General features: G+C 36.4%; 1 long non-coding RNA gene across 1 annotated transcript; it reads right to left on the bottom strand.

The window, feature by feature from the left end:
- Positions 1 to 21,251: 21,251 nt before the first annotated feature.
- LOC131425348 (uncharacterized) lies at positions 21,252 to 22,870 on the bottom strand. Its single transcript, XR_009228980.1, has 4 exons — positions 22,719 to 22,870; positions 22,606 to 22,658; positions 21,787 to 22,545; positions 21,252 to 21,720 (listed from the first exon to the last, which is right to left on the bottom strand). It is a non-coding gene; the product is annotated as an uncharacterized LOC131425348 (long non-coding RNA).
- Between the last annotated feature and the right edge of the window lie 295 nt (positions 22,871 to 23,165).

Raw genomic sequence — 23,165 nt, 5'->3', positions numbered from 1 at the left:
TTGATTTTTCAGAAAGCCATAACAGCAAATGACAGTTTCTCTTTGTTCATTTTCTCTTCTATTAATTACAAACCGGTTTAAACGTTTATTACTTAACTCTTTGCATAGAATGATGCCCGAAACATTCGACTTTCAAACAACTGTGAAATCCAAAAAAAAATCTTTTTAATTACATCACAATAATCGAAAGAGAGAGAGTAAACAATGATAACTGTCACTTGCTCTTACGGCCTTCTGCAAAATCAACCGAGATTTATGGAATTACAATTCAATTGTTGTGGATAAAAAAAAATTAAAAAAAACTATGAAATTTCGTCATTGAATATTCTTGTGAGCGCGGCAATGACTGATTGAGTCTACCATCCTACAACCACGTTATATTGGAATAACATCTTTGGCATCATTTTTGGGATTTCATTAATTTATTAGTGAATACATATTAATACAGATTTTTTATACAAAGCAATACAGATTTTCTATGAAAATATCTGGCATCTCTGCTTAGTCACAAAAAAATAACACTTTGCATACTTTGATGACGTGATCTAGACTGTCTTTTGAAAAGGGCCAAACTTGTTTTATCATTTTTTTTTCAAATTTCTGTGTTCGAAAAATGACTACAAACAAGTGTTGTATGAGTGATTTCTAAAAAAATAGTGTTTGAATAAAAATATTGAAAAAAATCCTAATCGATTTTGAAAATTTTATGTCGATTTGAAAGAAATAAACCACTTTTGATTTGGATGAAACTTTGTGACCAGATAGCTGATTATGTTCCCTGCCTGCAGTCAAAAATTCAAGGTGGGCACTTTTAACGAAAAAAAAGTTATTTAAAAAAATCTTTTCCTTGTCCAAAATGATTTATTTTTCAGTGTATTTTTTTCCAACGAAAGCAACAGGTTTTTCTCAGTATGTGAGAAGAAGGTCTAATATAGCAACTAAGAATATTTTTATCAATTAAAAATTGTATTGAGAAGAGTTTTTGTCACTGTATATTGCATTACACTGAGGTCCCATTTATGCGGGGGATACGGACCACTTAAAAAAAACTGCGTAACTTCGGGAATCCGCGTACAAAACCGCACAACTAGTATTGGCAAAATGGAAGGAGAAAATCGAAGCCAAAGAGAGTATTTTTGCTGTGTTCTTGGATCTGAAGAGAGCCTCTGAAACAATTTCAAGACCTTTATTGTTGCAGACATTGAGGCGTTTTGGCATCGGGGGAATGGCACATGAATGGTTTGAAAACTATTTATGTGGTAAATCTCAAAAGACTGTTTTTAACGATGTAATGTCTAGTTCCCTCGGCAATTCACTTGGTGTGCCTCAGGAAAGTGTGTTAGGTCCTATTCTATTTATCATGTATATTAATGATATGAAGCGAGTCTTACGTTTCTGTGATATAAATTTGTTTGCTGATGATACTGTTCTGTTCATTACGGCTAAAGATTTCAATGAAGCTGTTGCACATTTAAACGAGGATCTAGGTTCGCTGGTTCGATGGTTAAAATTTAAGCAACTGAAACTAAACGTCGCGAAAACTAAATATATGGTTATTTCTTCTGTTAGCACCGGTCATGACGCCAATGTGGAAATTGATGGTGAAACTATTGATCGCGTTAGAGAAATGAAGTATCTTGGAGTCATAATTGATGAAAAGTTAACATTCAAATCTCATATCAATAACGTCATCAAGAAGATTGCCAAAAAGTATGGTGTATTATGTCGTTTGAAAAATGACTTAACGACCCATAGTAAGATTCTTTTGTATAAAACAGTCATTTCACCACACATTGACTTTTGCCCATCCATTCTGTTTCTTGCTAATAACACACAAATCTTGAGATTACAGCGACTGCAAAATAAAATCATGCGATTAATTCTAAAATGTAGTGGATATACCTCGTCAGGTTTTCTACTGAACGCATTACAATGGCTTTCAGTGAAACAGAGAATTTACTACTTAACCATGGTATTTATTTTCAAGATATTAAACGGCATGCTGCCTCGATATTTGTGTGATCGAATTGAAAGAGGAACTGATTTGCATAGGTACAATACTAGAAACGCATCTGATGCTAGAACACCAAGCTTTCTGTTAGCCAGATCGCAAAACTCATTGTTGTACAAGGGAATAAGTTTTTTCAATTCGATGCCAAGAGAAATCAAACGCGCAGCGACATTGGTGGAGTTCAAAAGGTTATGTATTTCACACATAAAGTCCGCTTTGTAAGCAAATATTTAGTTAGTTAGTTCAAATTTTTTAGATTTTTTATTTTTTTACGTATTACGAAGATTGTATTTTCTTTTTCTTTTTGTTTATATATATATATATATATATATATATATATATTATTGTGAGACGAATTAAGTTACTATGTTCGGTATGATGATGATGGATTTTTAGTTTGTTTAAGAGTTAAAAATAATGAGCAGTCTACAAACGTTTGAGCCTCGCGCGCGAAGCAGGTAGTGACTATTTGGAAAGCGAACAGGACTGGTCGAAGAGCCTTAGCATTCAGTGTGTTAAATTTGCTCTTGACCTTGATCGCAAGGTTTGATTAATAATTTAAGAAATAGATTCGGGAAACTAATTGGGATCGACAGTTGTTGATGGAATTGGGCTTGGCTCTGTTCATCCGCAGTCTCGTTACTCCATCGTAGCTGATGTGTGTAGCGATGAACTGGTCCGGCGGGAGGAGCCAGGTGAATTACTGTCTGATACTGGTAAAGATATCGGGTTCGATTCCTGATGTGATCAAGGATTTTCCCGGGTTGGAAATTTTCTTGATTAACCCTGGATAGTAAATCCGAGATATTTGAATGTTATTTTGTGGTCAGTCGTTCTTTTGAAGAAGAATCTAGACCTGCTAGATTAATCAGATCGTTTTCTTTTGTTTACTGGTTAAGATATGTGCAAAAATATTAATTATCATTTAGATAACTCGTTCTGCTCACACCTTTGTAGGGGTATGAGGTGGGACCATCATCATCATCATCAACTAAAGAAATTTTTATTTCAGAAAGAAATGCATGAAACGTTCAGATCTGGTGAAATCTCAAAAAAAATATCGACTTTGAAGACCGCGCAACTTTTTGATGTCAAACATCTTAGAAATGCATGAAACGTCAAAATCTGTTGAAATCTCAGAAAAATCGACTTAGGAGCTTAGGTTATAAAATTTTGAGATTTCCAAAATCGAAATTATTTTTTATGCCAAATGTCTTAGAAATACATGAAACGCCGAGATCTCGTGTAATCTTAAAAAAATTTTTTTTGTTTATCAGTGAGTTGACTTAGAAAAAAAAATTCGGGATAAAACCAGATCTCGACGTTTCATGCATTTCTAAGACAAAGCAAGAAAATTGTGTAACTTTGGAAATCCGCGTAAAAAAAACGTGTAAAAAAACGCATAATTTTCGAAATGTAAAACTGTGTAAAGAGCGTCGGAAATCCGCCCAAAAAAAGCCGCGTAAAACTGATCTCAGTGTACCTTTTCGTCTCCACCTTTGTTTGTCTCCAGGAATAGACTCAAAACTTTGGAGTTTGTTATAAAAAAAAAACATGCCCAATCCACCTAGCAGTGAGATGTTACCTTTATTATATCAATCCGCATGTGTTTTTGCATGAATATTCTACGGTGTTTCCAGTTTTCATGACGTTATATTAATTACACTGTAATTCCGGAACTGTAAGTCATATCGAAAACAAAAATTGTGTAAAACCATAAAACTATTGCTATGAATCTATACGTGTGAAAATCCATTAAGCATTCCATGAGATGTCAAAGTGAGCTCCACTTTAAATTTTTTCAATAATTATTTCCAGTACTTCTGGAACCGGTTTCCAAAGGCCAGCATAACGAACAAATCGAAATGGTTTTGAGCCCAACTTTGAGGATTTTTCTTCGATGTTAAGTATCGTCATCTTCTTTGATGGTTTCAATATGAAAAACTTTTCACCCAGAAGTCAGAGTAGATGATGTATAGGATCATAAGACGTTTAATTTGAATTTTTGTTATTGAAATTCGGGTTTGTCTTCTTTCTGTATTTTCGATACATTCGGAAACCGGTGAGCCGAAGTTAGTTGAGGGGGGTAGTGTCTAAATGTTGAAAAAATCATAAGTTTTGCATTTTTTTCCAGAATTATCGTTCAACAAAATAAATTCAAAAATGTTGCTCGATAAAAAGCATCATTTGAACAACATTTTGTATTTTTTTCGTGGAAAAATATTGAAAAATAAGCCGGTGAAGAGGTTTTTTTGAGTACGCTTCTTATAAATCATGATTTGCGGTGTCCACTGTTTCGCAGCGCAGACTAATCAGAAGTGAACAAATTTAAGCAGCATAGTTAAAGTAGAAATTTTTCTAGACCCCAACGTTTCTGTTTGATTTTTTAAATTTTTAATCATTGTTCAAAGCGAAAATTACGATTTTGTACGAAAAAAAACCCATAATTTTGTAACTGTAAAACCTCCCCGGAGTAACAAACAACAGAAAACGTTGGGTGCAAAATTTGAAAAAAAAAATAGTGCAGTAGTTTTTGAATGACGATGAACACGGACTTTCAAAACCTGCTTTCGATAAAAACGCGTTTCAAGTTTTTTGTCTATAAAATCAATCGAAACAATTTATTACTCAAGGAAGCCCGTAGAGTCTAACATTTTCAAAAAATCACATTTTTACCTTTTTACCTTTTTTTATATATATAAAAAATAGGTATAGAATTCGCTCAAACTTTCGAAAAATTTTCCGAGGCCCGGAGGGCCGAATGACATATACCAATCGATTCAGCTCGACGAACTGAGCAAATGTCTGTGTGTGTGTGTGTGTGTGTGTGTGTGTGTGTGTGTGTGTGTGTGTGTGTGTGTGTGTGTGTGTGTGTGTGTGTGTGTGTGTGTGTGTGTGTGTGTGTGTGTGTGTGTGTGTGTGTGTGTGTGTGTGTGTGTGTGTGTGTGTGTGTTGTCAACTAAGAGGTCGAGATCTCAGAGATGGCTGGACCGATTTTGATCAAACTAGTCGCAAATGAAAGGTCTCCCCGTCACCCAAAACGCTATTGAATGGTTTTGAGATCGGATGTTTACTTTTTGAGTTATTAGAAGTTTTTATGTCAAAATTTTCAGTTTTTGACAGTATCTGTCACAATTAACCTTGAAAACAGAATATGTTTTCAGACTTAGATTCCGCACGATAATACCTATCCAACAAGCCATAGATTGTTAAAATCCGTCCATTTTTAACGGAGCAGTAGGAGTTTTGAGCGCTGTATGACAAAGCAATGCTTTGGAACAACGTGAAACACGATTTTTTATACTGTTACGTATAATTGTTTCTAAGTACCAAACAGACTGTGTACAACATCCTTTTTCATGACAATTTGCCTCGGACCGATTTTAGCACGGCTCGTTTTTGGCAACACAATCGTTCGAATATGACATATATAAACCAGATGATTGCAGATTTTTTTTTTAATTATATTGTTTTAAACTACTTACAGCAATAAATGCTGGAAGAACATAACATCCATATACCATTCGAATGAGTTCGTCGAGATCAGCAAATGCGTGTGTGACAAATAATTTCACTCAATTTTCTCGGAAAATTTATTTTCTTCAAATTCAGATTCATACGAAGAGTCGTATGCTCCCAAACAAAGTTCCTGAATTATGTTTGGTTCCGGAACTACAGGATGATATATGAAACGAAATCAAAATTGTGTAACTCATTCTTCTCGTAGATGGCTGAACCGATCTAAGATTCAAATGAAAAGTTGCAAGATTCTATAAAACATCTTGCTCTTCAGTCAGATCCAACTTCCGGTTTCGGGATACAGGGTGATTGGTATAAAAATGTCTATTCCACATAAATTAATCAGGTTTATCGGGTTAGCAGATTTGGATAGTCGATAAAAAAAATTAACTTTTTTCAGTTTTAGTGGTATTCAGTTGTCGATTCAGAAGGCATCTAAAAATTTAATTCGTGCTATGATTTCTCAAAGATGTCTTCACTGATTTTCAAATATTTTGAAACAAATGTAAACTATACAGCTATTCAGGTGAATTTATCTGACTTCGGCCATAACGATTTTAGAATTCCGGTTCCAGTATAAAATCGTTTCTCAAAGCTCAATCGTTTTCTCAAAAAAGCCTAATCAAATTTCAGAAAACAAAAAATCAAATTGAATTAAACTTATATACAAAATTAATTAGTTTTATACATACATACAAAACATAATGAATTTTATCCAATTAAGCTTCAAAGTTGTACTCAAAACTGTAATTTATTCGTCATATGGCCATACGAATCGGTTTGGGTTATGCTGGTTCCTGAATACCGGCTCTGGAAGAACCTTAAATTACCGTAAACTCTAAAGTGGAACTTACATATCATGGCATGTTTAATCGATTATCACACTTCTAGATTCAAATTCGATCCGATTTGCAGTTTCGACATTACAGAGTAATGAGTGATTACAATCTCAAATTGTCGCTTAAAACGACGGTCATTAAAATAATGTAATGAAAACTTAAACACCGAAGAATATTCATGCAAAAAACACATGCGGATTTATAAAAAAAGGTATCATCTCACTGCTAGATGGATTAATCACGTTTTTCTGTTATATTTTGTTATAATGAAACATTTCAAGAATGTTTTGTCAAGTTTTCAAGTCAAACGAAACAGAAATCTTGGGCCTGTGTTCCGAGCTCCTACTCTTTCGCAATATGAGATAAATAAAGATAAATGCTCATAACTTACTGAGTTTTGTTCCGATAGGCTTGAAAATTCCACAGAATATACTTGAAATATTTTACTGTGAGAAAATACAACGAAAATAATAAATGATTTTCCAAAAGTGTTAGACCCTACCCGCCCCTTGAATTCACCTAAGGAATTGCAAGCCATTTCATTTAATTCGAAATTGTTTAAAATCAGTGTGCCCATCTTAGAGAAATCGTAGTGCGTTTCAAATAAAATTTTTGGATACCTTCCGGAATCGAAACTTTCAAACCCGAGAAACGCGATTGACTTATATGAAACCGACACTTTTACACTAATCACCCAGTATCTACAGAACCGGAAGTCGAATCTGATTAAAAAACAAAATGAATCTTTTATTAAAATTTTAATCTATTAAAATCTGATTTGATATCACAGACTATCATGGTCTAAAAACTACAGAAATGCGTAAGTCAATTTAAAGATTTCGTTACTTATCACAAAAAAATACTCTTGAAATTAACTTTTTTACACAAAGTATCCTGTATCTCTGGAACCGGATGTTGGATCTGAATTAAAATCAGGAATCGCTTATGGCATCTTAAAATACAGAATGTAGAGACACAAGCACTACTCAAATTGTATACATGATTCAAAGGAATATTAAAAAAAAAACCTGTTTTAATCCACCTAGTGGTGTAATGATAACTTTCTCATATCAATCATACTATCATATATAATACCGTGGTATTCTTCAAAATAATTTTCTTCCATTTTTGAGAAAATAACCGAAATCGGTTTGTTTTTCTGTCTACTGAGAAAACTATCAATTGGAGAAGATTTGAGAACGATTTAGAACTTTTTTTTACGGTTTTTCGATCTTTTCAGTGATGGTAAAAAATTTTTGCGCACTTTACCCTATATTTCCTTATCCGGAAGTCGGATCGGAATGAAATTAAGGAATTCCATATGAGACCGCAGGACCTTTCATTTGAACCTAAGTATGTGAAAATAGGTCGCGCCATCGGCCTGAGAAAAGTTAGTTAGAACACATATTTTCATTATTTTTTTGCACAGAACCAGAAGTCAAATCCAAATGAAATTCAGGAATTTAGTATGGGACCATAAGACCTTTAATTTGTATCTAAAATCGGTTCAGCCATCTCCGAGAAAAGTTAGTGCAAAAATACGTTTCATACACACATACAGACATTTTGCGTACTCGACGAACTGAGTTGCGTAACCTTTCTATATGAAAAAAGAAAAACGCTCAAAAACATTATTGGTTTTATTATTCCCATTTTTCCGTGTAGTATCTTTACTTTTCAGAAAATCACGTGCCATGACAAGTAAGAAGTGTAAGAAACGAAATATACCTGGTTTGTATAGCCATAAACCTGAATACACTTCTACACTTCAAAAAATTAAGACTATCAGAATGTAGTGGAATTAAATGAAATACATGTTTTCTTTTTGAATCGATTTATTGTGTTTTAAAAAAGTCATTAACAATTAAAAGAGCTATAAACAAGTCTAAAATCGAAAAATGGCCGCTATTTAGGTTTTCTCTCAGTGGAAATTTTTTATCCGAGTTCCCAGCTCCATCATTCCCGTCAAGATAGAGATCCTGCATCAGACATTTTTGTTGAGGAAATGTGTTATGTAATGTTATAAAATTTTCAAAAACAATATTAAATAACAATATATACAATCAAATTGTTGAAAAACTCCTGGAATTTTACTTATAAAACTCGTACAATCTTTATCCTCGAGAGAAAAACTGCTCTTTTCTATAAGAAATAATACTATTACGGTTCATTTAAACAGTAAACTCAGTTGTATGATTACACAAATAAACCACACTTTTGAAAATTCGCACTTTCTTCTTGATTCTTCCTATCAAACGCTGCACACCTCCGCGTCCCGAGCCCTTTTTTCACTTTTCTTAAGCTTCCGTTTCAGTATTGCCCAAAATCTCTCGAAGAGCCGGAACTGCGGGTCTTATTCGTCACGAAAATTTTGATCTCTGCTCATGATGTTGTTAGAAATTTGGCTAAAAATCGGTGAAAAGAAGAGAACTTGAAAGATAATTGATAGTATTAAGTACATACATGTATCTGTTGGATTGTTGTAATCTGTTGATATAAACGATGAGGAGGTTTTATGCCTGCTGGAGTGAGTGATTGTAATATTTCAACTCCATTGGGCTTTTTCCTGCTCCAAATAAATAAATAAATAAATAGCTACAAGACATATACATCCACTGTTTCGAAATTAAATGCTCGCAATTGTTTTTTTCGTTTATCCCACATTGTCAACCGAATTCCTTCGATCTGACATCACTGGCGGCGGCAGCAGCACGCAGAGAACAACGAAACTCCACCGAGCGGGAGCATGGTGCTGATCTCTTTCGTCATCGACCAAGAAGAGGAAAACAGGTTTTGAGAGGGATTCTATTCCTATCCCGACCGACCTACCGACCTGCCGCTCGATCGTTAGATGGTTACAGCGGGTTTGAGCAGCATATGGGCATAGCTTTCGCTCCAATTCAGACTCGGACGACGGTTGCTGCTGCTGGCTGCGACAAACCGAAGGGTGCGAGCTTTGGAAGCTTTTCCCAATAGCTCCGATCGTGTTCGGAGCTGGAGCCAGTAGTGGGTGTTAATCACGTTCGTGGACTGGATGGAGTAACGACCTCGAACTATTGAATGTTAGTATGGTAATGCGATCTTAGAACGATCGTCGACGGAATGAAAAAAAAACGAAAAAAAAATCAATACCAGTAGTTTGAAAAGTTAAGTAAAATATCCGCACATGGGCTGCCAACGCTCTCAACAGACTAACTCTACGGTAAACTACAATACCAGGACAATTACCTACAGACTTTATTTTGCTTGTTGTTTGCCCTTCTCTGTTTCGTAGTTGAGGCTGTTCTTTTTAATCCTCCTACAAACAACTTTTACTTCCGATATGTAGGGCTTGCTGTAAAAAGTTTTGATTTGATTCGTATGCAAATTGTTTTTGGTATGGCATAACGACGTCCCCGTTTTTTTTCTCCATCTGCTATAAATTCAAGAAAAAAATAATATAGCACAATTGTATATATAAAAAACTTGATTTGATAAATCGTGATGCCATTGAAATCGATATATAAAACAAATTGACAACCATGTGTAACTGACAGGCGCGTAGAAATTTTTTTTCGGAGGGGGACTGGCTCAATTTCAACCAAAATTGCTGTAATTTTTTTTATCAAAATACAATAGTCCTGACCTAGAATTAATTCATTTAGGGGTTAGCCAAATTTTGTGCTAGGGCACATAACCGTTTTTATTATTTTTACGTTTCGTCTGTGAGTCATCAGTGCAGAGTAGTTCAAATTGAATTGCCAGAATTTTCCAGAATTCCGGCAAAAGTCTGGCAACAATGTAACAACTGTTTCCGGCAGAAAATTTCGCCTAGCGGTTATTAACGGTTCTGTTTCTGTCGGATTCTTGCCATACAAGATTGGCAGAACCGTTTTGAAGCGGTTCTACACTTTTAGCGTCTTGGTTTTATTTTTTCAATAAAAAGTACATATGAAAGGCAATAACCCGCTTGTTAGGAATTCTGACAACCGTCAGAAGACTGGCTGCATTTCGGCTGCTGTCAAAATTGTCCAGGCTGGCAGACTTAGCCAGCCGTCTGGGGGGGGGGGGGGGGGGGGAATCTGCCCGCCGCGTAGAAGTAGGGTACAGTCAGAGATGCCAGATTTTTTCATAGGAAATCTGTAGTATTCTGTATAAAAATCTGTATTATCTGTATTCTCTAATAAAATTAAATATCAACAATAAAATGATGTTCAAATATGTTAGTCCAATACATTATGGCTGTAGAATTGTACATTATTATAATAATAATTCTTTCCATCTGTCTGTTGGAACAGAAAGGTCAAATTCCACAAAAGGAATTAAATCCCAAGACTTTGCTTCTTGTCACTGCACTCAAATACTAATAGTTTGCTCATACGAAAAAGCTTTTTTTTTTGCTTCTAATGAAATCCGTATTAAATTTAGAAAATCTGTACCAATCTGTATGCGTATATAAAAATCTGTATAATATAGATTAATCTGTATAAATGGCATCTCTGGGTACAGGAATAACTAAAAGTACACGGAACCGCAAAACAACCTAATTTTAAGTACATTCCACCCAATTTGGGGGTTCCGTTCTATAACCTAATATTAGGTAAAGTGGCTCTAGGTAGTTTCCGTAAGGCACGTGCAAAAAAATACTTAATTTTAGCTAATTGAACGAAACTCTCGCTGTTGGGTGATTTTGCTCTTTGTATTTTAACAACAATTCAAGGAACGAATAAAAGAAAAGATGCAAAAGAACCCAAAATTAAGTAAAAAGAAGTCAAATAAACGCTAGTTTTAACTTTACGTGTAGTGAAATTAAGTTGGAGAGAAAAAATTTGGACTACAATCAGCAAGATCAAAGTCCAAGTTTTTCTAGAGTACTTTTTTTTATTTCTAAGAGTGTACTTTCGCGAAACCACATTCGGTGCCGTCGTTTCCTGAGCAAAGAGTGGAAAAGTGCAACGCACCAAGCCAACCACAACGTGACGTACATGAAATATTGTGTCTGCTTGAAGATCAAACAAATTATGCTATATGTCTCGCCTTTTTTTGTTCACTTTTCATTTTCTGCCCTCGTGGTTCAGCTCTATTGGCCCGTCAGTGTCCTGCTCAGTCACAGCTGCGGCTTTGGCTTCGGGTACAGGGCACATTGCCTTATTATTGTTACTATTATTATATCATTATATTTGCAAATAATACACATAACTCATATTAGCTGTCTCTATTTTCCGTTTTTGCTGTACATCATTGTACAACTTTACGCGACATGGCGCCCCTAACTGATGTGTAAATGGTTCACGCGATTAAAGCAATTGTGGATCACAGTGCTTTGCTAGCGGTACAGACATTGCACACACATACCTCCAGCAGCTCTGGAGGAGATTTTGATCAAACTCGAAACTTGACCACGAAAAAATGTGCAACCAGGAAACTGCAATACAACCGAAATTACTCAATCAACTCAACACTCCCTGATGGCGATGATTCTGCTGGTGCTGCTGGCTAGCTAGTGGTGCTTGAGGCAATCTCGGTAATCAACTCGTAATCTTTATGGAACTCGGAACCCAACCGGTTGAGAATGTCGAACAAATTGTTCTACAAATTGACGCTCATATAGCAATTCGCACGCTGACGGCAACGTGGCGGTACTGTTTGTCACCTTTGGCGCACCAGGTGGCCATTCCTGTGACGGAAACCGGCGTTCGGCGGTAATAATTTGTTCAATTAATTTGAGCACCGGGTCGGGTCGGTGGTGATTGCGAACTGCACCACCGAATAATACACCGGAGAGGTCCACCACCATTGCGTTCTATTCGGAGGATATTGATTGGAATCGACGGGTCCTGGGATGGTATTTTGCATATTCGTAGAGCGTGAGCTATTTGGTGAACGAAACGATGCATGCGAGGAGGGTGGCTGAGATGCATTCGCAAATTGAATCGCAGCAGGCCAGTACGATTCACAAGGGTTTTGATTTTATACATGCAAACAACAACAACAACAACAACTGCATACCACCCGTAGTTCCACCAGTCTGAACGTCGATCGAAGAAAAAAAAATCACAATATGTAAAGTAATTTGATACCGATCGGTTCGACATGATCAGTTGCAGATCGAAATTGGCACAGGAACGTGAAGTGACAGTCAAAATGGTTGACACTTTGACGCTAGGCTGTTTTGCGTTCAGTTGGTTGGGACCTCAACAACAAAAGACTCAAACGAGCGAACGCCCGGCAGGCGACGAACCGGGTAATTACTGGGCGCACTGCGAGTAACAGCGCCATAACTGCGAAATGCCACCGATCGATTCGTTGATGATGATGGCAGCGAGGAACTTTCGGTATTTTAGGTGAATGTCCCTTCGATGTTTCCCATATAGGGTTCCTTGCATGAGGTGTTTGTAATTACCGAGGAGTGATTCTGGCTTGTAATGATGATGGGAGTGCGATAAATGACGTAATTAATGCCATTATACTCCGTACTGACACTTGTCAGTGCTCATGTGACGACCACTTGATGATAATCCCTAGTGTTAGCAACCAATTGGCCGGAAACGTTTTACTTTGTATTTCCAGTTTGCGTTTGAACTGAAATTGAACAGATAAAAAAAGTAAACACACTTGACAGAGTCGTACGGAAACCGTTACAGATATCAAACGTGTCTATGGTTGGTTGAATTACTTGTACAGAAAATATTCGAAGTGTAAAGAAACCCATTTCCTCTTGTCTTCAACTATCAACAGTCGTGTATGGGGGCATGAGTCAATGCCACGCAATCTGGTTCTATGACACGTTTTTAATTTGATTTTCACACGCAGATGACTTGATTAAGTCATTAACGCGAGGAAAATTGTAAATGTCTAGGTACTAAGTGCAATGAGCACGACAAAAAAAATCGCGTTCTCGATTCTTGGCATGATTGAGCAATGTTTTCATTCCTCTTTATTCGCATCGTTCATTTTTTCGTCATGATGGATGAACAGGTTTTTTGACTCATACCTGAGGGAAGAGAGATCATTGCATAATGAGCCCAGCTGATATAAATTGAATGGAAACGTCTTGTCAAAGGGTTGTCAGATATTGCGCTTGGGAGACTAGTTTTTTTTTCTAGTTCGCTACAACTTTAGTGAATCAATTCGACCAATTACTCAATCAGAACCTAATAGAAGCAACTAAGCGTGTGATATAGCAACTGACATAGTAGGCCTATTCACTAGAGATCGGGTCGGGTTTTGGGTAAAAATACCCGAAATCCGTACCGGACGAAAACAGAAAAAAATAGTTTGTCGGGTACGGGTAACGATTTTTTTTTCATTTTAAACGGATACGAGTCGGGTTCGGGTACAAAAATTTTGTCGGGTTTCGGATATTTGAACCCGACTACCAAAGTTTTTTCGGGTTCCAGTCGGTTACGGGTAAAGATTTTTATTTTTAGCGGGTACGGATCGGGTTCGGGTTCAGATGGAAATTTATTCTCGAGTTTGGGTTGGGAGCGGGTATGTTTGATCGGTAGGGTTCGGGTTCTGTTACAGGAAATTGCAAATCAAGTACTGTGTGGACAACTGAAAATTTAATTTGTTTTCACTTTTGCCGTTCTCAATAGAAAGGTATTAGAAATTTATTTGAATTGTTGGAAAACTAACTTACGAAAGGAGCCTTTGAGACCCATGGTGTTATATACCATTTGAATCAGCTGTTTAACTTGATTTTGAGGTGTTTCGAGTCTTTTCTTCCAATGAGCAATTTGACGACCCTGCTACCCACACTGATGCAGTGTGCACAGATCTATTCATAATATATGAAATGAAAACATGTGCGAGCCGAAAATAAAGGTTGTTGGGGGTTCAATATTACACTGATGAAAAACCATTTAAGACATATAATCATACAGTTTGGAAAAAAACATTAATAGTTTCGTAAGCTATGGACGTATGAACCAAGCAAAAATCAGTTCTATAATATGCTATAGATTTTCAAAAACAGTTTCATGATTTTTTAACTGTTTTCTTGGCATTGTGTTAGTTTTCATTGCGTATATGTCTTCAATAATCGACAATATTCACAGGGTATTGTGAATGTGATAGTGTGGCTAATACTACACTGCTAAAAATCGACCCTTTTTAAGATGTGTTTCTCTAAATACATTTCAAGTTCTAGACTCACTAGGATATCAAGTACGCTTCAATTGTGCTTCCAAAAATTAGCGCATAAATGTAAAGTGTGTCGTCAAATGACTTCATCATATCTCAACACATTTTAATCTTAAGTGTAGACATGCTATTATCAAATGCTTCGAACATAGATCTCAAGTGTGTAGCTTTATGACATAGATCAATGTCAGTTTGAAGTGCTGTATTGATGTATATATGTTTTCTCAGTAACTCATATATTCCTGGACAATTGCGGTAATGCTAAATGTCAAGCATATAAAAACAAAAAAATTCGAATGCAATGGCTAATGGAATTTTGGATTCATAAACAAAACCGTCCAATTCTTTCAAGGTATTGGTATATTGTCGCAAAACTGAAATGTAGAGGCGCTGCTTGTTTAGAGATGATATTTTCAGCAAGAGCTGTCAAATCGGTAGGAAAATTTGTAAATACTTCATCTTTTCAACGATTTCTTATGAAAACGGGCAAATTCATTTGAAAAATCGTAGTAGGAGTTGAAGAAAATGTTTTTACTCTGAGGTGGTAATGTTGATCTTAGTTCATTGTGCGAAATCTACCGTTTATTTAGAATAGTGCATTAAACTTGGTTTGATACCATTTTTCAAATGCCTGGAAATAACAAATAAAGTATCCAAAATAAATAGTACTCGATCGCTATACATTCTAGTACTCGAGAAATCAACATTACACTGGTTTCTGTTTAAAAAATGTTGATCCGAAAAAAACCTAACCTTACCCAATTTCACACATTTCTGAAGATTTTCCATATTTAATCGTAGTTTACACTAAAAAAAAGTAGTAGTAATCACTTTGAAGTCGATTTTCTGTGATTCTGTACTTCTATAGCTTATATAGCCGGCTTTTGAGTTCTGGTGGCCAACCGAAGTTGCAAATTTTCAGCTGACCTCTCTGGCAAGTAAACACGATCATTTTGTTTGTTTACAAACTGCTGGATAACGAATGGTTTCTCATCGGAGAAAACCAAATTCGGCAGTTCACCACTTTCGGCCAAGCGAAGCAACTCTTTAGCTTTTTCGAGTCTAACTTTTTTTTGCGCATCAGTAAGATCTTGCACTTTTTGGAACTTCAATGGCTTTAGTCCAAGCTCATTTTTCAATATTTGCCGAATGGCATATTGCGATATGTTCAGCTCACGAGCCATTTTTCGGCCACTGCGACGCGGATTTCGTTCAATTCGCTTCTTCACTTTTCGAACCATTTCTGCCGATGTTGCTGTTTTTTTTCGTCCACTTCCTTGACGTCGGGCTACGCTACCAGTACCACGGTAACGAGCGATGGTACGAGACACAAAAGATTTATTCACTTTTAAATGGTGGAGGGCTCTAACGATAGCCACTTGTGGTTTTCCAGCCAAATGCAAAGCAATCACACTATCACACTTGAATTCCATCACAAATAACTTTTTTTCTGAAAAATTCCCACCAAAATGCTTTTGTGCGCTTGTAAATAATATAATGAGCTGTCACTAGAATAAATCTGACAGCTGTGGGACGAGCGGTTTAGAAATGACAGCAGTCTGAAGTTGGTTGCAGTTTTTTCATCTCACCTTGTATTTGTACTATTGAGTAAACGATAAAAATGTTGCAAATCACTACTGCCGATATGAAAATTTCCGAAAGAGTCCTCCTTTTCTTGGTTCCATTCAGCATTGGCAGGTGTCGCTACTGGTAAATCAGCTTCACGACAATGTGCCAATAGGGGTGTAGGTCAGTGAAAACGGAAAGACATCAATATCATAAAATTATATAATGTAAATAAACTATAATGTAAATTTCAATTTCAAATTTCTTGCACCTCATACGAAAATGCATTCTGATAAAGTCTAAGCTTTTACATCAGTTCGTATACACTTGCATGATAATTCGGCTGCAAGTGTCATGCAAATTGAATACTAAAAGTTATACATTCGGAATTTGTCTGCTGTTGGTTTCAATATGATTTCATTTGAAGAGACTTACACTTGCGATTAAAGCGTCGAGACAAATACGGCGAAAATAAGAGTAAAACACTTTGGTCCAACGAGTCGATTTTTATCAGTGTATAGTGTGAGTGTGCCGAAGATTACACTGATTACATTCGACACGTTGGATAAAAGTGTTCTACACTTAATTTTGCCGCATTGGATTGGATACTTAAATTGCAAATGTAAATCACTTGAAATCTTTTTCAAATGAAATCACATTGAAACATATAAATAATACTCTTTCATTCCATCTAGCAAACCGAAGATTGATTCTATTAATATGCCACTTAACATTCAATTGGCTTGACACATGAAATGAGGTTGTCATACCAATGCATATAAACTGTCCGAAATACTTAATTTTTAGCTGACTTTTCACTTATTCTCATGTAGAATACTTTTTCATATTAAATGCATAAAAACTTGTTATTGAAATGTCATAAAAATAAATTGCTAAACATACTTGATTGTATTGAAGTTATGCGATATAGTTTTATATTCTAAATATTGTAAAACGATAACTATCACCATTGTTGTTAGACACAAATCCCATGAATTGATAGAGCGAATTTGGCCTTCTACAATTTCATTACCTGAAAACACAAACATTATTTGAATCATGCAAATTAGAATGAAAAAATATCTCGTGTTTTTTTTTTGTTCAAAAGTTTTCCTTTGTTTATTTTCTCTTCCGATTGCCGGGATATGATCATAATTTTTATCGCCCGTTTTCGTTTCATAAACAGAGTTTAGATGAGAAAACCAATCAAAGGCAATCACATGCTGAATTTTTTTTTCATTAAAATTCACCGGCAATTTTATAAATGTACTATTGTGTAAAACATTTCTATAACATTTGATGGAAAACTTGAGGTCACGAAGTTTCTTGCAGTTATTTTGTTCAAAACTTTTTTATTTTATTTTTGGCACTTAATATTGCCGTAATTGTCGGAGAAAATAAATATTATGGATATGACATATATACATCACTATGGTGACTAACATGTTTTGACAATGACTTATGTCATAAAGTTGCACACTTTAGTCTTATGTTCGAATCATTCGATATCAACATGCTTATACATAAGATTTAGAAATAATGACACTCGCACTTGACGACAAACTTTAAAATTATGCATTAAATTTTAAAAGCACAAATGAAGCGTAATTGATTTCTTAGTGTGCCTAGAAATATAAAACGTATTTACAGTGTAGTGAAGAACTACCCGCTTGTGAGGAATTCTGGCAAACGTTAGAAGACTGGCTGCATTCCGGCTGCTGTCAAAATTGTCCAGGCGAAATTGCGTCATTATCTCGCCGTACTTGTCTTGTTTATTTCTCTCTTCCTTCTTTTTTCTTTTTTTATTCGACTTCCTTTGATATTCGTCAATCCCGCATTTCCATAACAAAACGTATCTTAAGACGAGATAAATGAGATCAAATTATGGGTATGTTTGGTAGTGAGAAAGCAATGTTATTGGCAATAACATTTTCCATAATTAGTATATATGAAGGGCAATAACTTATTGCCTTTCATATGTATTTTTTATTGAAAAAATAAAACCAAGACGCTAAAAATGTAGAACCGATTCAAAACGGTTCTGCCAATCTTGTATGGCAAGAATCCGACACAAACAGAGCCGTTAAGAACCGCTAGGCGAAATTCTCTGCCGGAAACGGTTGTTGCATTGTTACCAGACTTTTGCCGGAATTCTGGCAGACATAACCAGCCGTCTGGGGGGAAATCTGCCCGCCGCGTACAAGGCCCGATTGTCGCACCGATTGAGTACAGTATCTGCCCGATCGTGGCGCCTCCAGCGCGTTGTCATCGGACAATTCTGCACCATTTCCATTAACCGCGTCAACCTGAAAAAGCTTTACGCTTTCATTATGTATCGCTAGAGCGAAAGAACGAAGTGATACCAAACAAGGCATTTTCGAGCCGACGTCTTCCCGATAAGTTAATAAAGAGTATCGGACATTTTTGTTGTTTCAATTGTAGTAGCTTTCGTGCACGATACGTCCGATGTTTGAATTTACTGGGAAGAGTCTAATAACCGCCCTTTTCAGCTAAATAGTAGCATTATAAAAACTTAGTTTACTCTGTTGCATTTAATCAATTTGTTTACGCCCACTTTTAATGCTTAAATAATGTTGGGTTAAAATGCGTCGTTGTTAATCGGGTTCTCTGTGTTGCTAAAAATTTCATTACTCGTCGAAAACCGCATGAATTGACTTCAAAATGATTTAATGAAGTATTGGTCGTTAGTCGATTAATCCCTGTACTGTCATTACTGAAATTTTCACGAGAATCAGTTTCTTTGTAACCCATTGACGTAGTATCTGAAGGCCACAAAATACATGGAATCCGACAGGAAAATACTGTTCGAGTCGATAACCCGCCCGCCAAGTTCCAATTAAGTTAAAATCGATTCGAGTAATTTGCGTGCTTAAACGCAACTTATTGTACGTGATTACTCTCACCGTATTTATTGAAAATAAAAGGCAACACACTCGATAATCGAACCGTTCGTGGCTTACTGCGATTGCTGCGTTCGCTGTTTGCATTCCCGCCTCCTCGGTCCAGGGGGGTGTCTCACACGCGAGTCGTCGCCGATGAGGAGGTTAGATTCGGCCCCAGTGTGATCGGTGTGCGAACAACAGTCCGAGCCGTCGTGTTGCCCGACAACCGCTTATATGGTTGTCATAAACCACACCGGTTCCAATCTATTTTTAATTACGACTATCTGTCACGTAACAGGACTGTTAAAGCGTTTAAAGGACTTTCGATTGCCGATACGGACGATCGTAAATTGACAACATTTCAATGTGTTTACACCATGGTATGGTTGCTATGCGGTTGCCGCAATGGTGCGTCGTTCTGCAAAACACGGGAGATTAGAGAGAACAGAATACATTGTTTTAAAAAGAATTGAAAAGTACGGAAGGATATGCTTCAAATATATGCTAAAAGAGCTTCTAATACAGTTTGAATTCAATGTAATAGATATCGATTTCATTTGGGTTTTGAGCTCCAAATCCCTCTATCGAGAAATGGGAGAACTAGCAGCCCTCCACTTCTTTTATCTAATCTTTCTCTGCTCTGTTAGTATCTTTTAAAGTGACATTCATGTGTTCACATTTTATACAGCTGTCATATTTATGTGCTACAAAATATGGGCCAATTTCCAAACTCACGGAACGATCCGTCCCGGTGTTGGCAACGGATTTTTTTCACGTTGGTCGATCTACGTTCGTCGGTGCTCAGCCGAGGGTAGCTGTGGCGGATAGACGACATACGAATCACATATTTCATAATTATGATAGCCACGTCTACCTCTCAATACCGTTTTTTTTTCGCTCTCCTCCGTCCGTCCGTCCGTCCCACTGTTCATTCGTTTCGTTCGGCCACTTTGCAATGCAAGTCACTTCAACCGGAGAGCCCAGGCTCACTGCGCAGGGCCCACATGCGTGTGAAGGAGACATAAACAGTGCAAGTCTTTTTTTTTACTCTTCTTAGAAATGAATTATTTAACAGAAAACGGCGACCGAAAACGAACAGATCAAGGCAGTTTTTTTTTCTTCGGAGTTTGCAACGGCACGGTTAGCTTGCTTTGCTATGTGACAGTATTTGAACAATTTGAAGCATTTGACCGGCATCGGCGCAATCCGTGGTCGGCCGGTGGGGTGACAGCCAGCACTGCAACCTCGGTATGAGCCCCAGTGACGTTAAATTCGCGAGATCAAGCATTTCATTTCAAATGTGTGGAAGAAGTTCCACCGTGGTTAATTAACGACTGCGCCGTATCACTTGCGATGAAGGGGGCCCAGAGCTGCAAAACTGCCGCCTGGTGCAATCACTCACATATGTGCATATTTTTGCCGATACTTCTGTCATTGATGCAAAACCGCAACTTCGAGAGTGTCCGATTTGAGACCTAATGACGGCAATCAAATTAGCCACGGTGCAGTCATTTTTCTGTTTTTTTTTTTGCGATCTCGTCACCTTCGAAGTAGGCTGGCTCTTCAAACTGAGTGCATTAGGCTCGTTTTCAAGCGAAGTGTGAGATTGACAGATGGTCAACTTAAGTCGGAATTGGTGGTTGAAATCATGTCATTAGGTTAGGGGATACAAAAAAGCCTCCAATGCGGTTGAATTTAATAAGAAGGAGCGGCAACACTAATCATTCATGTGGCAAATTTTCTTAACGCATGCCTTTTTAGATGTTGTAGGGTTCGCTACCCCGTTCGCAGCAATACTCTAGCCGCTATTAGATTATGTGAGCTCATATGTTTTGATAATAGCAATTTCCTGCTCCATTCGAGTGCTTTTAAGTCACCGTGTACAAAAGTTTTAGGCGTTAGCGCGATGTCACAACCGATGTCTTTAATGATGTCCCGAGCAAAATAAAGTAGCAAAATAATAACATGTTTTGCTACTTTGTTTCAGTAACACAGTTTGTTATAATTGAGGATCCGTTAGTTGCTTAAATAACATAACTGATAACAAAAAACTCATGGAACTTATCAAAAAAATAACTAAAGTTAATACATCTGTAACAAAATAGGAACAATTTCAGATTTGCGTGTGATAACAAATTTTGCTAGAAACTTGTTATTTTATGCTATGATCAGTAACAGAAATATAACTTATTTTGTTTTTGGTTTAATATGTCAAATTTTGTTTCAAGTCAAACAATATAAATTTGTATTTCAATCCATTTATTAAAGTAATATTTCAACGCATATTATTTGTTATAATTCAACTTCAAAAATGTCCCATTTTGGCATAATATGCAATTACTCTTGCCATATGTCTTTCTGATTGTCTCGCAGATTCTTGTGCAGCAGTCGTTGGATCCATTCCAGTCAGTATTTTCCTTTCATAAAGGCGTTCTAAAACAGGTAAAAACATAAATGATTTTCTCATGTACACTTCAAAAATTTTGCCTTTAACATAGTTGACCTTTTCTTTCTCAAGTGGTTCTTTCCCAGAACTATCGTTTGCCAAGGGCATATTAACTGATGAATTAGCATTGCTGACATCAATCGATCGACCTGAAGAATTATTAGATGCTCTACCAGTTACAGTTCTGCCGTGAAATCCCTGTGGCCAGAGTTCTTTCATTACAAGTTTAATGAAAATGAAATCTATCACTATTTGTTAAACGTTTTGTTAAACTTAGAATTTTTTTACTAAGTATCTTACAATTGACGCAACCTGAAATCGATTAAGTGATTAATCAGAAAATTAACCAATGATACTATAAAAAATGGGTTTAATAACCTTTTGAAGAGTAATCGCCAACGTTAGCCATATCGTCAGTTGAGGAATCTGTAAAGCTGTTGGTTGCTGGAGATACCCTATTACTTAAGGGGGTCAATATAGACTGCATACGATTTTTTTTTCTTTGTGGTATCTCTAATGATTGTTCGAATTGTTTTAGATATAGGTAATTTAGAACGAGAAACGAAATATTCACCGTTGACATCATCCAATGACGTAAAGTCTGTATCCGAAGATTCCATTTATTTTGATTCTATTCTTGTGACAACTTTCGCATTATTAGTGACAGAAGAGTTGTTAATCTGCAAATATTCTACACGAAACTTAAAAAACTATAACTATTTTTCACTTAAGTAAATTTACCGGTGGATGTTTTCCAACTACTACTTGTCTTCGTTTCTCCCAATAGATCTATAGATTTGCAATGCATGGTGTGCATGAACAAATTTGTCTTTTCTTTTGTAGCCGTACTCTGCAAGACATCGGTATGCCAGGTATATTACAATTTTGCGTTCTCCGTTCTTCCATTTCGCATTCTTTATTAGATTCTGAATGGTTATCGAGATATAGTTTGTCCAACTTCGACCTCTTTTTTGGTGAACATACACTTTCCTTTGAGCTATTTAAATCAGGTTGTTGCAAGCGAGCTCCACTTGATCGGGAGCCGGTAGCTGGTATAGGATGTTGACTTTCTGTTTGTTTTTGTTTTGGAGACCGTTTACTACAATCAGATTCTATGGCCGTTTTTCTTGGAAATTTCTGTACAAATGAACAATACTTAGTATAACGAAGACGTACAACAATAATTTTGTTACAAACCTGAGGGGAATCGCACTTTCCGGTGCATCTGAAACATTGTGCTGATGAACATTCTGCGAAAAAGTGAGGTTATATATAGTTGATAGTTTTTCGAAATAATTAAATAATTTTACCTCTTGCTCAGATCGAATTATTTCAGCGACAAATGCAATGTTGTCACGGTTCGATTCCAAACGCAGGTTTGTATTTTGCTTCACAACTCTGGTCTTTTTCTTCTTCATGCTGCACAAGTTGATAAACTGACCACGATAGGAAAACGTGACCGTTGTTTTTCCGACAATTTTAATTATGCACGTTAAATTAAATATATAGAATTTTAAGTGATATGTACTCTTCTCCTTGAATTTCTGAATTTTAAAAATATTTGCTAACAATTAGTTATCCACCAAAAGGAGTTAAAAATATGATATGCACAATCGAAGTGTCGCAATTTTCTGCAAAAAAGAGGCACACTGAGATTTTTTATTTGCTTTTATGCGGATTTCCGAAGTATTAGTTGATTGTGTGAATTTCGCAACTTTTACTACTTCCAGAATTGAAGGTGCATTTCTACTAAATAT

Source organism: Malaya genurostris, chromosome 1 (assembly GCF_030247185.1).
Source record: "Malaya genurostris strain Urasoe2022 chromosome 1, Malgen_1.1, whole genome shotgun sequence".
Taxonomy (NCBI): domain Eukaryota; kingdom Metazoa; phylum Arthropoda; class Insecta; order Diptera; family Culicidae; genus Malaya; species Malaya genurostris.
This window is presented reverse-complemented; position numbering and strand designations above follow the sequence as displayed.